At 28.1% G+C, this 16094-nt stretch overlaps 1 protein-coding gene across 1 annotated transcript in view; it reads right to left on the minus strand.

Moving 5' to 3' along the window:
• Positions 1-319, minus strand: part of LOC124812786 (uncharacterized) — a 40022-nt gene extending 39703 nt beyond the window's left edge. The window contains exon 1 of the mRNA XM_065791842.1: positions 100-319. The gene's annotated coding sequence lies outside the window, so the exon portion shown is untranslated. The remainder of the gene's footprint in view (positions 1-99) is intronic.
• Positions 320-16094: the final 15775 nt, after the last annotated feature.

Below are 16094 nucleotides of genomic sequence, written 5' to 3' on the forward strand. Positions count from 1 at the left end.
CTAATTAGCAACTAATTGATTAAATCGAATATCAATATTTTATAATAAAAGATAACTATTAAACATTCAAAAATTTTAATTAACATTTAATTAATGCACCTTATCTGTTGTATTCCCACATTGTTCTTTCGACTTTGTTTTGGAAACAAATCTCGTGCTATTTAAATTCACTAGACTTTAATTGAAGTAATTTAATTAAATAATATCTTTAATTACTTGCTTAGATTTTCTTAAATTTTGACAGTTTGGTTAACACTGTTAGACTTCGTCTTAACAAACGAAAGCACTCAGTGAATCGCAAAACCAGCGTTTTAACAACAAACGCCATAAGAGAGACTAAAATATAAAAAAAGTACACAGCAAATGAGTAACTATTTACTTAAGTAGCCGGATGCTAAAAGCTGTTAACAGTTGTGTTGTTTTCGACTAAAAAATCTTTACGTAATTAGTTTATACTTTAACTAAAAACTTCGAATTAACAGATAATAGTATAACGATAACAACGTTAATAGCGTTCATGGTTTTATTTGGAAATCATAATGGTTTCAAAAACCTATGCCTTGTTTAAAAATTTTAGTATAAAAAATATTAGTATTATTAAAAAAAATGTTAATTTTTGAATTTCCAAATGTATAATATTTTTGAAATAAAATTATTCATATGACATAAATAAAATATATCGATATGTTAATTATACAGAGTTTCCATCGACATTAAATAATTGTAAACATCAATTAATAACTAATAACAAACAATATCAATTTCTAACTAAAATGAACAATTAATTGACGATTCGCACCCCTAGAACAACAAGGTTCCAACAACCACTAACACGAAACTGGGATAACGAGTAAAATTGTTAATGTTTTGTTACAACTCATTATTTTGAACTTTTTGTAAATTTTTCATCTGAAATGTTTCATTTTAATCTTTCTTTTTTTTCTCTTCACACAAATTGATCTTTTGAGTCTGTATTTTAGATTGCATTAGACTTTTAATGTTATTGACTTTTAATGTTATTAACTTTATGTCATTCTCAAACAACATATTTTTGAATATGGGATTTTTTTATAATTAAAGATTTAATAACTAACACACGCTAAAATCTTTGAAACGATTTGGTTGCATTTGAATAATGCGAAATGGGCTTTTTTTTTGTTTGCCTCTTCTAATAACCGAATAAAAGTAATGGCTGAATAAATTTCATTTGCTTTCATATCTTATTATCTGGCTGTGAAAATACTTTTTGTATTCCTGAATGACAGGAGTCAAATATTTGATTGTAAATTTTTTACTTCTTGATTACCTTTCAAAAATTTTGACACCCATAAGATATAATGTTCCTGTTTTGCGAGACGCAAAAGTCACTCCATGTGAATAATTCTGTGAAATCATTTCCTCCAACTCTTTCGTCTAAAATTTTTCTAAAAGCGCTCACTAAGTTGTTATGGGTTCTGCTTGAAGATATTTCTTTAAGCTATTTCTGTCATGGTAAAATATGCCATTAAATTGTACATTTTTAGTTTTCTTTGATAATAGAAGAAGCCTACTTCAGCTCTTAGCCACTCTTTAACATTTTGCAAATCAAACATAGCTAAAGAAAAATTTCGATATTTTCCTTTCTTTTTTTCTCTCTCATTAAGTTTTTTTGGCAAACATGTTCCTAATACTTTGCTCAATGCTCTCAAGATTTGATTTTTCTAACAACTTGCAAGTATCAAATATATTGCTTTTCGGGATATGGAAAGTAATATTGAATTTAGATTAATGTTAGTAAAAGTACAGGTATACATGAAAAGATTTACAGGTTTTTTAAATACAGCTCAAACTTTTTTTGGATGTTCAAATTGGATTCAAAATACTCCTAGGACTTTTTACCTAGACAATAATGTAAACTGACTTGAAGAAATAAGTTGATATGCTTTCTGACAATGACTTTTTGCTCTTTTGAAACATTACTATGTTTTTTTTCTTCCTTTGACTGTCAAGTTTGAGGGTATTTGTTTCTAGATATATATATATATATATATATATATATATATATATATATATATATATATATATATATATATATATATTTTTTCCTAATATTATTTAGGTGTCTCAAGAAGTCCTTTCGGTCTCATTACAGAGCACCGCGGATGAGCATTTAATAGGAAGTTCACGCCTCCTTCCTAATGTCGCAAAACTTACCAGAAATGGGATTTGAACCACGGATCCTTTCTGAGGCAAGTGCGCTACCACTGCGCCACGGCTGCTCATATTTATATTAGAGTTCACATTATATACAAGTTATTGTTAAATCCTAAAAAAATTTTAATAAAATGGCTTGCGCACTCGTCCTTTTTTACTCTGTACATTAAAATTTCGGAAAAAGTTTAATTCCTTTTCGTGTAATTTGCATATTTTTTTAGTAACTAACTTTTCTTAGTTAATGCTGCAATAAACATATTTTTCATTCTAAGTGGTCTGAAAAGTTTCCAACCTCGACGTGAAAATGGCAGCACTCGTAAATAAAAAAGAGTGAATTTTGTTTATTCATTTTTTGCTAGTTAGTCACCAAAGTTTCAGCCATTTTGAACGCGCAATTGTTATGTAACAGTCGTTTGAGTGAGTTAATGTGAGTAATTTTGTGAAAATGGACAATCTTGAGTACCGAACTGTCATCAAATATTTGTTTTTGAAAGACAATACGCCTACACAAATCAAAGATGAGATGGATTCTGTGTAAGGGGACTCTGCACCATCATTTACCACAGTGAAATTTTGGGCAGCTGAATTCAAACGTGGTCGTCAGAGCTTGGGAGACGATGAACGTTTAGAACGTCCAAAAACTGCAACTTTCGATGAAAACATTGCCAAAGTTTACCAAACGCTGCTAAACGATCGCCAAATTAAAGTGAGAAAGATAGCAGAGGTTATGAACATATCAAAAGAACGTGTTTGTCGTATGTTACATGAAAATTTAGGCATGAGAAAGCTGTCCGCGCGTTGGGTGCCGCGTTTGCTCACGTTGGATCAAAAATGTGTTTTAATGAACATTTCCAACGCTCTGTTGACGTTGTTTAGGTGCAATAAATCCGAGTTTTGGCGACGATTAATCACTGTAGATGGAACTTGGATACACCATTATACGCCCGAAACAAAAATACAGTCCAAACAGTGGGTTGAAAATGGGGAACTGGCTCCAAAAAAAGCAAAAATTGTTCGGCTGGAATAGAGATGGTAACTGTTTTTTGGGATAGTCGTGGAGTTATTTTAATCGATTATCTTTAAAAAGGAAAAACCATTACAGGAGCATACTACGCATCATTGCTTGACAAGCTAAAGGAACAACTTGCGGAAAAACGGCTACGTTTGCAGAAAAAGTAAATCCTGTTTCACCAAGACAACGTACCGTTTCACACCTCAGCGATTGCCATAGTGAAAATTCACGAATTACGGTTTGAACTGCTTGACCATCCGCCTTACTCACAAGATCTGGCCCCAAGCGACTTCTTTTTATTTTCTCATTTAAAAATTGCGCTCGGAGGTCAAAGATTTTTATTAAATGACGAGGCAATCTCTTTCGTAAGCAAATATTTTGCAGACAAAATCGCCGAATACTATTTGGACGGGTTACAGAGATGGGAGCATCGCTAGGAAAAGTGTGTAGAGTTACAAGGAGGTTATGTTGAAAAATAGAAAATAAAATTTCAAAAAAATGTCTTTTATCTTTGTTAGGTTGGAAACTTTTCAGACCACCCCACAGTGGGCCAGGTGGTGGACAAAACCTAAAAAAATAAATGTTCATTATATTCAAAACCATATAACAAAACATAATTGTAATACTCTCGTTTAAAATTTTAAAAATTGTTTTGAGTATAATAGTATCTTTTAAAACCACAAAAATCAATTGCGGTTTCATGTATAAGGAAAAAAAAAAATTTATTTTAAAAAAAGTGTGCAATTTTTATTTTTTATGCACAGCTATAATAAACAGTAAGTTTTAAAATTTTATGAGATTACGGGATTAGTTTATATATTTAAAATATTTAACACTAAAGCTTTTAGAAAAAAATGTAAAGTAAAGATAAGTCTATATAATACACTTATAATCTGGCTTTAAAATAACGTGGTAAATTTTTAACATTTAATACTTTTATTTTGTACAAAAAGTGTCACATAATTTAGGGAACCTACGAGAACCTATATTGAATGCTTGAACTTGTAAATGTAATATGTGTACAACCTATTTAAACTATATACATTGCCCCTAACTTCCCCTTTTGGTTTTCTTTACCATTTTAAAATAATGACTTGGAGCTTATGTTATTTATTTGAAATCAACTTTTATTTCTCGTAAACAAAAATACATGTTATTTTGTTTGTTATTTTATTCAATTTAAATTGCACTGTTAACTTAACATTTTTTTTTGTTTTTTTATATAGTAATAATATAAGAGTTGGTGACATTTACGGACTTATACAACAAAATAAATTAGATTTTATGATATACCATTCTTTTCATTGAAATTAACTGTTTTAGTTTCTGCAGATATTAAACTAGAGGATTCTGAGTGAAAACTTTATAAAATTTTAATGTAAAAATTTAATAGCTGCAAACAATGATAATACTCATTTTGAGAGAAGTAATGAGAACTGGCTAGCTCAAGATTTTCAATACACCTACAGTTCATTAAATGCAACATCATCAGTTAATGAAGTTGGGAAACCATGTCGCTCTTTCGAAAAAGCTTGTAACAAAACAAAAAGAATAAGCTTAACAATGTTTTTAATATTTTATTTAGCCATAAATTACTTCAACATGCAACATGCAATATGCAACATGCAACAAAATTGAAACTAAGAAGTGAGTTTAAGTACAAAACTAGCACAAAAATTTCTGTTATTTAAAATAAATACCCATTAAACCTGCTTAGATATATTCATTTGATGAAGCTTAAGTATTCAACATACCAGCATTCAAAATCAACATACCAGCTTCTAAGAAATGGTGCTGAAAAAACGGCTGCCACAAATATCCTTTGTATAATAGTATAGGATCTTCAAAAGCTAAATGCTATTCCAAGAACATTAAAAAAGATGGCTATTCAGTACAAATACCGCTAAAAGATTTTCTAAACCACACTCTTAAAAAGCTATGTGGTGTACAAAACATAATACTAAGGAATTAACTAAACTGACGTTAAGATGCAAGGCTGGTTTTAATGGTGCTACAGGATATAGTGTTTACAAACAGGTATGTTAAAATAAAAATAGTGACGAATGAAGATTGCCTGTTGATTATTTGCATAGTACCTTTAGAACTCAGTAGACTTTATAATAATAAAAACGTTGTAATATTATTCATCATATAATAATCTACAGACTTATTCAAAACGTCGTGGGCATATAATAATATCAATAATAGAGTTTCAAATCTACATATTCATTTATATTCTCTATATATTTCTATAAATTTATCTATATATTTCAAATCTATTATACAATATCGATAAAAGAGTTTCAAATCTAGTGATAAATTTTCATTTTTTCTGAAGTACGCATTTTTATTTTTAAAGTTTGTTGCATCAATTTTTTTTTAGTTTATTCCACCAGAAGAGTTTGTTATTCAGTTCCACAATATTAAGAAGTAATAGGATTTGAAACTAAGAAATTGCAAATCCGCGTTTTTAAAGTTTTATCAAGTTTGTTAAATAATTTTTAGAATTAGCAACTATTTAACTAAAATTTATAATAAAAGTAAATGTATCTTAATACAATGTGATTCTTTGGACATATAAAGGATTTCAGTAAAAAAAAAAGATCAAGATAATTTTGTCCACCATATGTCTAATATCCGGCCCACTGTGCACCCTCGTACTTAAACAATCTTTTTTTAATCTGTTTTTTCAGATTTTTTTTACTCTGCCTTTTTTTTCCGGATATTTCTCGTGTTTCTGGCAACGCACAGTGGGTCAAAAGTGACATTTTCTAGCCAAAACCTCTAAAACCAAAATTTTTTTATTTTTTTTTATTAGAACCAGTTTATTATATTGAAAAACATAATTTGTGGAAAAAATAACATTTGTTTTTTAAAAACTTCAAATTTTATTACATAATTACGCAAATTATTAAAAAAACTAATTTATTTTCCATTTATAAAAAATTCCGTTTTTACCCAACAAAATTAACAACAAGAATATTATTTAGATTTATGTTTTACGCAGAGTATTCTATCGTTGGCTCTTGCAATAGTTCAAGTACACCAGATGGTAGACTTTTTTGTTATGTATCTTCTTTCTTAATGTGCAAATTGAAGGATCAGATGCACATAAAAGGCGATGAAAAAGGTCTAAATTGTTTTTTTTCCGATCGCATTTTCTTGTAAAATCTTAAAAACCTTATTGGTAGCCTCTTGAGCCTCTTCAGAAAACATACCTAATGGAAGAGTAAATAGTTCGATGACTTCATAGCCATGAATCAAAATCTTATGAAGTGTTTGGGTCATAGGATACCAAGGGTACAGGAATACATAGACCGAAGCAGTTTCCCAACAGAATGTTTTAAATTTGAATGAATTAATTTCATAACCACTTGATATTGTGGCCAGAATAATATGAAGCCTTTTCATAAGATCTACATCGATGTTCATTATACTAGCTGAGACATCGTATTGCTGAAAAAATCGCCTAACTGTGTTGCCATCGTTTGATTTACCTGCCCTACCTATTCTTGGTTGGTCTATGACAAGACCTATCCTTGTTCGAAATTCAGCACAGACTTCAAGCTTTCTCAGTTTAACAATATTTTTTTCGTCTTGATTTCTAGCCTGCCACTTCATAATCGGCATCTTATAAGAGATATGGAGCATACATTCTAAAAACCTTATCCAAGCATGCAAAGTTTTTTGAACAACTAAAGATAAATTGTTCATTTCGATTGGAGATGCACCACACACTGAACAGCATTGGTATGAGTTGGTTGCTGTGGAAATAATAGTTTGAATTTTTCCATCTATTATTGTTAAACGATTGTCCTGTTTGTCCTGTTGCACCATCAAAACCAGCTTTGCATATTATAAATAGTTTAGTAAAATCTTTAAGCACAGGTGAATTTAACACAACACTATAAGCTGAACATATTCTTGATGCAGTATGAAAAAGAAGAGCTTGTAATGGAACCTTTGCAGAATAGTCACTGACCTGAATGTTTTCAGGGTAGCATTTTTTTTAGTCTCTTTTACAATATGATAGGATGGGTATAGAGAGCTGTATGGAAGAACATTGTTTCTTAAATGCTGATAAGTTTCTTTGGATAAATTAGCATCTAAGACTAGCGCTAATGATTGTTCTGAAGTAAGTGATTCTGTCGATAATTCTTTGTTGTATATTTTTTTAACCACTTTTGCTTCTATCCCTTTTTAAACTTTTACTTCCTGCATATAAAAGTTTGCTTAAATTATATTTACTCAAAAGCACTTTAATTATGCGATCTTTAGTTCTCACAGACGCATCTTCAAACAAAATCGAAGGGCGTCCACCTTAAAGTATTATATTATTTTATCAATTATTAAATCGTCGTAATAATAATACAAATAAATTGTACACATTATAATAAATTTACGCATAGTTAAAGTAAACACAGCACAGGTTTTTGTTTCGATTTTTTTTTTTTTTACAGTTAAATATAGTTTGGTTTAACCAAACTTTATATCTTTTTTCAAATACTGCACTTGTTCTATTCGATTTTTTCCACTTTTTTTTAGCTTGGTAAATGAATTTCGAAATAATTGACAAGTTATCATTAGATTCTTCAAAATTGCTTTGGGAAACAAAACTCAAAATCTTTGCATGTAAATCATCATTTTTTAGTAAATTATTTTCCATTATATAATTCATAAGACATCTCCTATCCATTTTTAAGAGATTGTCTGTTCAATAAAATACTTTTTAATTGAAAGAAAGTAATTTAAAATGTTTTTAATAAAGTAATTTTTTTACGAGCAGTAACTATGAAACTCAGTTCCTTTACTTTATTTCTCATTGGTTGTTATCGTGTTTTTTATCGATTACATATAATTTTATTGTTTTCGGAAATTATAAAATAAATAATAAATATTATGTCCCAAACTTGTATTTCGTAGAAGTATATAATTCATATTTTATCACAGTCTCTGAGTTTTTATTACTTTAAAACAGTAGCATAAAAAATTAGGAATAATGGTTTCAATGCGATCTAAATGTTCATTGAGCAAATACGAGAAAGTTACTGGAAAGCAATTAAAAATACAAAAATATTTAATTTTAAACTTATGTCTTTAATAAAAATTATTATAAAGTCAAACTGTAGTTTTAAATTTCAAATCTTAAATTTTTTGTTATCGATCAAAAACGCATTAACAAGAAACGTGGACGTAGTTAATTGAATTTAAAAGTGTATTCGTTGTAATTTTCGCGCACTGAAAATTCCTTAATATGTTCCGCACAAATACCAAATTAATACTGGTTATAGACTGGCATATTTTAAGTATTTCAATACAAAAACCTAGTTTATTCCAAAATTGTGGGATAGAATCTTGCTGTTCTGATGTTGCGATATGTGTACTCTCGCTCAAGGTAGATTTGCGTCTTCAAGGTAACTATGTATAAAAAAGAAATATGCGAGTTTTAAAAAGAAATATACGAGTTATTTCGAGATAACAGAGGTCTAGCCTTATATAGTAGACATAAATTTTATGATATTTTAAGGTTTAATTTGTTTAAATAAGCTTTCCAAGAGAAACTTTCATCAATTACAACTTCTAAATACTTAGTATCCTTAGTATCTTACAATATTTACTTAATTTTTTTTTAATATTATATTTTAATATTAAAATTTTTTTTACAAGATTTCTTTGCTGCTTTGCATGAAATAAAGTGTATTTTTTTGTTTTTTTTTGTTTAATGACAACTTATATGTTTGAAATCATATATTCAGTTTTGAAATTCTTTGTTTACATTTTCATAAATATCTGTGATGTTTGTTGAAGAATATATTTGTATCATCTGTAATCATTATATCAAATTTGTTTGAAACCTTTGGAAGATTATTAATATAGATTAGGAAGATGACTAAAGGAATATCTTAACTTTTATTTTTCATTTCTCTCTAATTAAGTTTTTTTGGTAACATATTCTTGATATTTTAATTGGTCAATGCTCTCAGGATTTGATTTTTATAAAAACTTTGTGATACTTGCGAGTTGAATTTTGACAAAATATTTTCACCATTTATGGATTAGCACAGTTTTAGCAGCTAATGGATTTAACTTATACAAGTTTATTTCATGCTCATCATGATATAAAAATGTTGTTTAATTCAGTTAACATACATCTTATAAAACTTACAGAATAATTTAATTACAGAATAATGCAATTAAATTGTCAATTAGTTTAACTAAAGCAAAGTTGAAGGGGTATTTAAAAAAATACCACAGCTTTTGCACTGTTTGACAAAAAAGTTAAAATTTTTGCTGAAAAAGATAATTTAGTTATTAATTCTTTAAAAAAAGCAAAGCTCAACTATTTCGAATAAATTATAATTGCTTTTTTTTTCTTCTTAAAAATGAAGCTGCTCATTGTCCAAAACTACCCCAGAAGAAGGGGTAGTTTTGAACGACATTGGGACAGTTTTTGAAGTATAATAAAAAACAAGAAATGCCTCTTTAAATTTCATTTTTTTTTATTGTGTAATAATTATAAACAACAATAAGTAATTAAAGTAATTATAAACAAGAATTAAAAGAATTAATAACAAAAACAGAATTATTCTTATAAAAATCTAGAACTATTAAATAATTTTCTAGTATATTATATTCAAACTTCTATACTTTTTTCCATCGCTTTCATAAACAAAATTAAAAAACTCTTTAAAAAGTAAAAACATGCAGTTAGAATATTATCCAATGTAAGTCGTTTTACACACTGTGAAGAACTATTTTTAAAGCTCTTAATACTATTTATAACTATTTTTAAAACTCTTTATAAAGCAAAAACCACTACCAACTAAACATTCATCATTATTTATTTTTTTATGTTCAAATGTAATAAAAAAATAACACTTTACATTTTTAATCCGTTATTCATAATATATAAGCACAGATACCTAAGCAGATACTGAAACAACACTTATATACAGAGCAAAAAATTTTTTGAAAAAGAATTTTCAATAGAGGACCAAAAGTATGGAATAAAATTTTTTCTAATAAACTTATAACTCTTGAAACACTTGAAAACAAATTTAAAGCGAAATTGGAGTTAATGCTTCTGGTTAGTAACGGAGTGCGTGAAGTTTTTTTTTTATAAGTTATCTTCATTTTTATTCATTTTCATATTTAATGTAGAGTTTTTGTTTCTGATGATTTCCTTATTCTTCTGGTAATCGGTTATATATATTCAAGTATTTTGCTTTTATTTCTTTTTGGTGTTTCATAACTATTTTAAAATTGCAGCACGATATAGAGGACCGTTTCACATTACTTGTAATACTTTTGTATATTTCCATGATAATAACTTTATATTTATTAACACCGTAATGTTTCTAATTCATTCTTATTTCAAATAGCATGAAATAAAAAGAATTCAAGAAAAAAAAAGGATGTAAGTAAAACGTCATTGTTAAGCAAACATTTTGATACACATAAATATGTTAGTAGATAAATTGCCATATGAAAAGTTTATTTAAACGTATACGAGTTGTTCTCATACGTTAATACGATACTCGTTAATACGAGTCGTTCATATACGTTCAAATAAAACTACCCAGTGGGCACAGGACCTAAATAAGACGTCTTTTGAACGTTCAAAAGACGTCCAAAACTTTCAATAGACGTTTAAAAGACGTCTTTTTTACGTCCTGTGTCCACCGGATAAAGTCTATCAACAGCATTTTCTTATTCCTTTTTTTGCACTTCTAGATAATATCTGTATGTACAAATAACATTTTAAGTTTTCATAGTTTTAGCTTATTTTGGCTGAAGTTTGTTTCTCATAATTTTAATTTATTTTAGGTCAAGTTTATTTTAAATTCTCATAGTATTAATTTATTTTAGATGAAGTTTATTTTAAGTTCTCATAGTTTACTTTTTGAGTTAGTTTAACTTTTTTTATTTTTTAGAACATTCACAAAATTGTTTGTGTTTAAGATGAGATTTTTTCTGAGAATTCTAATTGTATGTAAATTTAATATTTTTGGGTATTAACTTGGGTTTTGTTATTTTAACATTAAAGATTTCTGTTCCATTTTTTTCTTATCTATTTTTATACTTTGGAAGAAACTTTTGAAAAAAAAAAGGAGGACATCACCATATTTAAATTTTAACATAAACATCCAATTTTAAAATATGTAAGTTGATAGACATTTTTGATTTTTAACAAAGGTAATACGAATAGTACTTTGTTTTTGGTTGGAGTGGTAAAAAATGTTTTTGGTTTTTTAAGTGTTTATCGATAATTAATTAAACGATAATTAACGATAATTAATTAGGTTCATATCATTGGCATCGTTTTCCATATTTATAGTTTTAAAAAGTTTTTCAACAAATTTGAATATATAAAATATATTCTGCAAACATTCTACCAATTCTACTACTTGTCACTTGTTAAAATAAATTTACAAATGGGTTGCTACAAGTTTTGTCAATGCCTATTTTTTGCATAGTTTTATTTTTTAATTATTTACGTGCTATAAGTTGCATACCTTGTTCACAATGGTGTTCAGCCGCTCCTCCCCGAACCTGCACATAATGTTTTGTTAGAAGCTGAGAAGTAACTGTGATTATATTACGTAAAATGCTAGGAAATTACTTGTCAAGTAGATTGTAGGATATGTGTATTTTCAATTGGTAATTGTTGTAAATATTTTTGTACGGTTTAAGTGTAACTATGTTAAGTTTACATGATTTTTTATAGCTATTTTTGAGGTTTATAAATTAATGTAAATTGTCAGTAGAATTTGTAAAACAAATTCTCATTGAGTTAAGAAAAACTTCTTCATTTCAGTGTTGTATTTATGCGAGAAAATTACAAACTAACCGGGCATGGAATCAAGTATGAATTTATTTGATATGTTCAAAACGTTTTGAAACATGATAGAACTTCAGATACTGTTGTGCGGATACAAAGAACGAAAGTGATTGCTGAAATTTTTTTTTTTTTTTAAGTTTTAGTTTAGATTATTTACATGTCGTACATATAAACTTAGAATCTGGAAGAAGATCAAAACGATCTTGTCGCCAGAACCATATAAAAAATTACAATATAAATATAATATAAAATAATACAATTAGTTTATGACAAAATAACAATTTAAAACATTTGATATAATAAATGGTTAAAATATCTCAAAAAAACTTCAATATATTATCCGTTGAAAAAATAAGATTCTTTAATTTGTTTTTAAAAACAGAAAAAGAGATAGAAGAATCAAAATTAGGCTGGACAATTTTATTCCAGAGATAGGGTGCTCGATAATCTATACAAAATTGATTAAACTTTGTTTGACAAAAGGGTTCTTTTAAATTGTTTTTATTTCGCAAACTATATTTATTCTTCACTTTAAAGGTAAATAGATCTTTAAAAACATGTAATAAAGGGTTGTTCATACAACAAAACGTAAAACATAAAGCATTACACAAGTTAAGTTCAAAAACGTTTAATACATTCATATCTTTGAATACAGGTTTTGTATTTGAAAAATGATTTTAAAAATATTTTATTTGCATTGTATGTTTCTGATGGCGGTAAAGACATTGCAATTTACTTTTACCTGTACTTCCCCAGGCAATATTTACATAGTTTATATACTATGAATAAATGAGTAGTACAGCTGTTTTAAATTATTTTTATTTAAATAATTTCTGGCCTTATAGAGGATTCCAATACTTTTTGCGACTTTTGTTGATATATAGAATATGTTGAAATGTTGAAATGAAGAATAAAAAACTGGAACTACTTGTTCCAATTCTTTGAAAAACATTCGGTTTATGACGCTTTACCGTTGAAGCAAGATGCAAGAGAGGTTAAACGAATACTGCTTGCAGTGTTCTTATAGGGTGCTTACGTTGCAATGAGCTTTTTTATATCATTAATTGCTACCATACAATTAACCTTCGTTTGAAAGTTAATGGTATTGTGGCAACAACTATAATGGAAACGGGGTGTTTGAAAACAATTCTAAATCACAAGTTTTTGTCTAAAAATTAAAATAAAAGTTTAAAGTTCTCAATACAAGATACCAATATAAACTAAGGCGAAATATGAAGATAAAATACAGAGTTTAATCAAGTGGAAATGGCTACTTAAGTATAATAAAAACGTAATGGGCACGCCTAAATAACAAATCTCTTTAATGGCTAAAGATTCAAATAAATAAAAATAATTAAGTTTGATTTTTTTTGGATGAGATAGAATCAAATAATTTATAGAGGCGTATACAAGAGATACTGGTGTGTGCGTTAAAAAGTTGAGAGAAAAGAGAAGAATGAGTAGCAAACCAACAATCATGGATCTACGCAAAATTTATTTCCAGTTAAAAACTGAGGAATAACTTAGGCTGTTCTAAACTTTTGTATTACGCAATAAGAGTTATTGTTTCACATGACTTTGTTTTGGATTGAATGTTGCGCCAATAATTATGAAATCCGTTGTGAACACCATTATTGACCAAAACGAGTTAGTGAAGAATGGAGTATCCGGTTACGTGGATGAATGGAACACCCGGTTACATAGATGACATCAATGAGAATGCAGTAATTAGCAATTATAAGATACTTAAAAAAACTTTTATATTTATGAGACATTTAAAAAACTTATATTTGGAGAACGAAGAAGATGAACAGACTGGCGATAATGGGGTCTGTGTGTTGGAATAATATGCATTGATGACAAAATGATATATTTTAGAGGGTATCAAATTAAAGAAATTCCATAAAAAATTAAACATGTGAGGAGTGTTTTCAGTCTTTGGACAATTAGTGGGTCATTTACCAGTGTTTGGCTTGTTAAAAGTTGTTTGTATTATTTTGAGAAGAAAAGTTGAAAGAACTGGTAAATCAAAATTGTAAAAAAGTCAAAAGAGACTGATGAAATGTTGATACGGAGAAGAATAAGAGCGGTGCAACTTATAATTGAAGAATACGATATTAAGTTATAAATTTTAAATTATAAAGATATAAAGTTAATTCAAATTTGTTTTTTCGAAAATTATTCTGATGCATAAGCGAAATTTCGCAGCAGATGGTTGATGGAGATGGTTGAATAAGTTGACGGTTAATGACCTATTCAAAAGTTATATAGGAGCAATAGTTATGGGTCTTGAATTCATTTTAAGTATAAATAAAAAAACTGGACATTTTAAAACAAGTTGAACGTTGACCTTTGTTTGTGAAGTGATTCCAAATGCTACTAAAAAGGAAGTTATGGTATTGAAAAATTTCTGAGTATAGTAGATTGTAGACCTTCAAGATATGCAATGTGGTGATAACCGTCAAGTTCATACGGAAGTGTTGTCTATGTCGAATTCTCAGTCTTACCTTTTATAAACGAGGAGCGCTTTCTGAAAATTTCAACAGACAATGAGGCGACATTTAAGACTGAAAAATAAGAACTTTTTTTATATTTAGGAAGTACTTATTCTTTTCCGAGCCACCTATTACCCTGAAGGAAACGGAAATGTCAAGGAGGAGTGTGGATATACTACGTGAAATGCAAGAATATTTGTTTTTTAATTGATAGTTATTGTTAATATTTTTATTCGGTTCAAGTGTAATAATATATATTTACGCGGGTTTTTTTAGTTATTTTTGAGGTTTATAGATTAGTATAAATTGTTAGTACAGTTTTGTAAGGGATAGGTTTTAATTAAGTAGGAAAAAAAAAACCTCTTAATTTTAGTGTTGTATTTATGCGAGAAAATTCAGTAACACTCTTGAAATTCTGAATTCAGAATTAACCTGAAACAATCTTGATCATATGGGAGAAGACATCTATATCCAGTACAACCGTCTTTTTTGTTAAGGGTTCAGCCTCTTCAAAGCGGCTGGCCACATCAACAACGGTTTAACGGTATGAGTGTTTAAGTGTGCCAGCCAACTTGATTGTGTGGTTGATAGAGCAAGTCTGTATGGTGTACTGCATTAGTACTGCATTTGTTATTTTTAGGTCTTTACTTTTACTAAAGAATGGTCGGTAAACGTGCCAAATAGTCTACTTCTAATATCTTTTATAGCTGTTGCTATTTTCTTAATAACAGATTACCCGCGTTAACAACAGATTACCCGCGTCAATAAACCGTTGTACTGTAGTATATCAATTATAGTTTCTTATCTAGTGATCTAAAGTTAAATTAAACTCCAACACTAGTTGCGATAAGCTATATAGTACTTGATATACTACTAGACTCAGTTCACCCAAAGTTGTGTCAAACAAACTGACAAGTAGATAAAAAAAAGTTTGCTAACCAGTTTTGTTAACACTCTTGCACTAATATAAGTCACTCAAGAGTGGCAACATACAACGCAACACAATACAGTACTTGAAAATCATAATTAGTTTTGAGTCTAGTAGCAAAAAACTTTTTCTGTTCTGGTTACACCAATGCTAGTTCTTATCTACTAGACATACTAACATATCTTTTTATCTACTAGACATACTAACATATCTTTTTATTTACTAGACATACTAACATATCTTTTTATCTACTAGACATACTAACATATCTTAAAAATTTATATAAGTGAATAGTATATACAACGATATTTTTTGACAAATATTCTTTTAATTAAAACCTTTTATTTGTAAATTTTTCTTAGATACTTTAAAGTTTGAACTGGAAAAAATGTTTATTTGTAGTTAACAAACAGACAACAAAACTTCTTTTCTAAAAATTTAAATATTAACTTTTCACTGTTTTAAAAAAATAAAAGTAATAAAAGATGGAAAGTAAAATCCGGTTTAAAAGTGAATGGAGTTATAACAATTATATTATTTAAATTAAATTAAAAAAATTCACTGCATATTTACTTAACTTTATTAATTAATTTATTTTACTTAATTCTTTTAATTTTTGATATT

This window comes from Hydra vulgaris, chromosome 02, assembly GCF_038396675.1.
Source record: "Hydra vulgaris chromosome 02, alternate assembly HydraT2T_AEP".
In the NCBI taxonomy this organism is placed as follows: Eukaryota; Metazoa; Cnidaria; class Hydrozoa; order Anthoathecata; family Hydridae; genus Hydra; species Hydra vulgaris.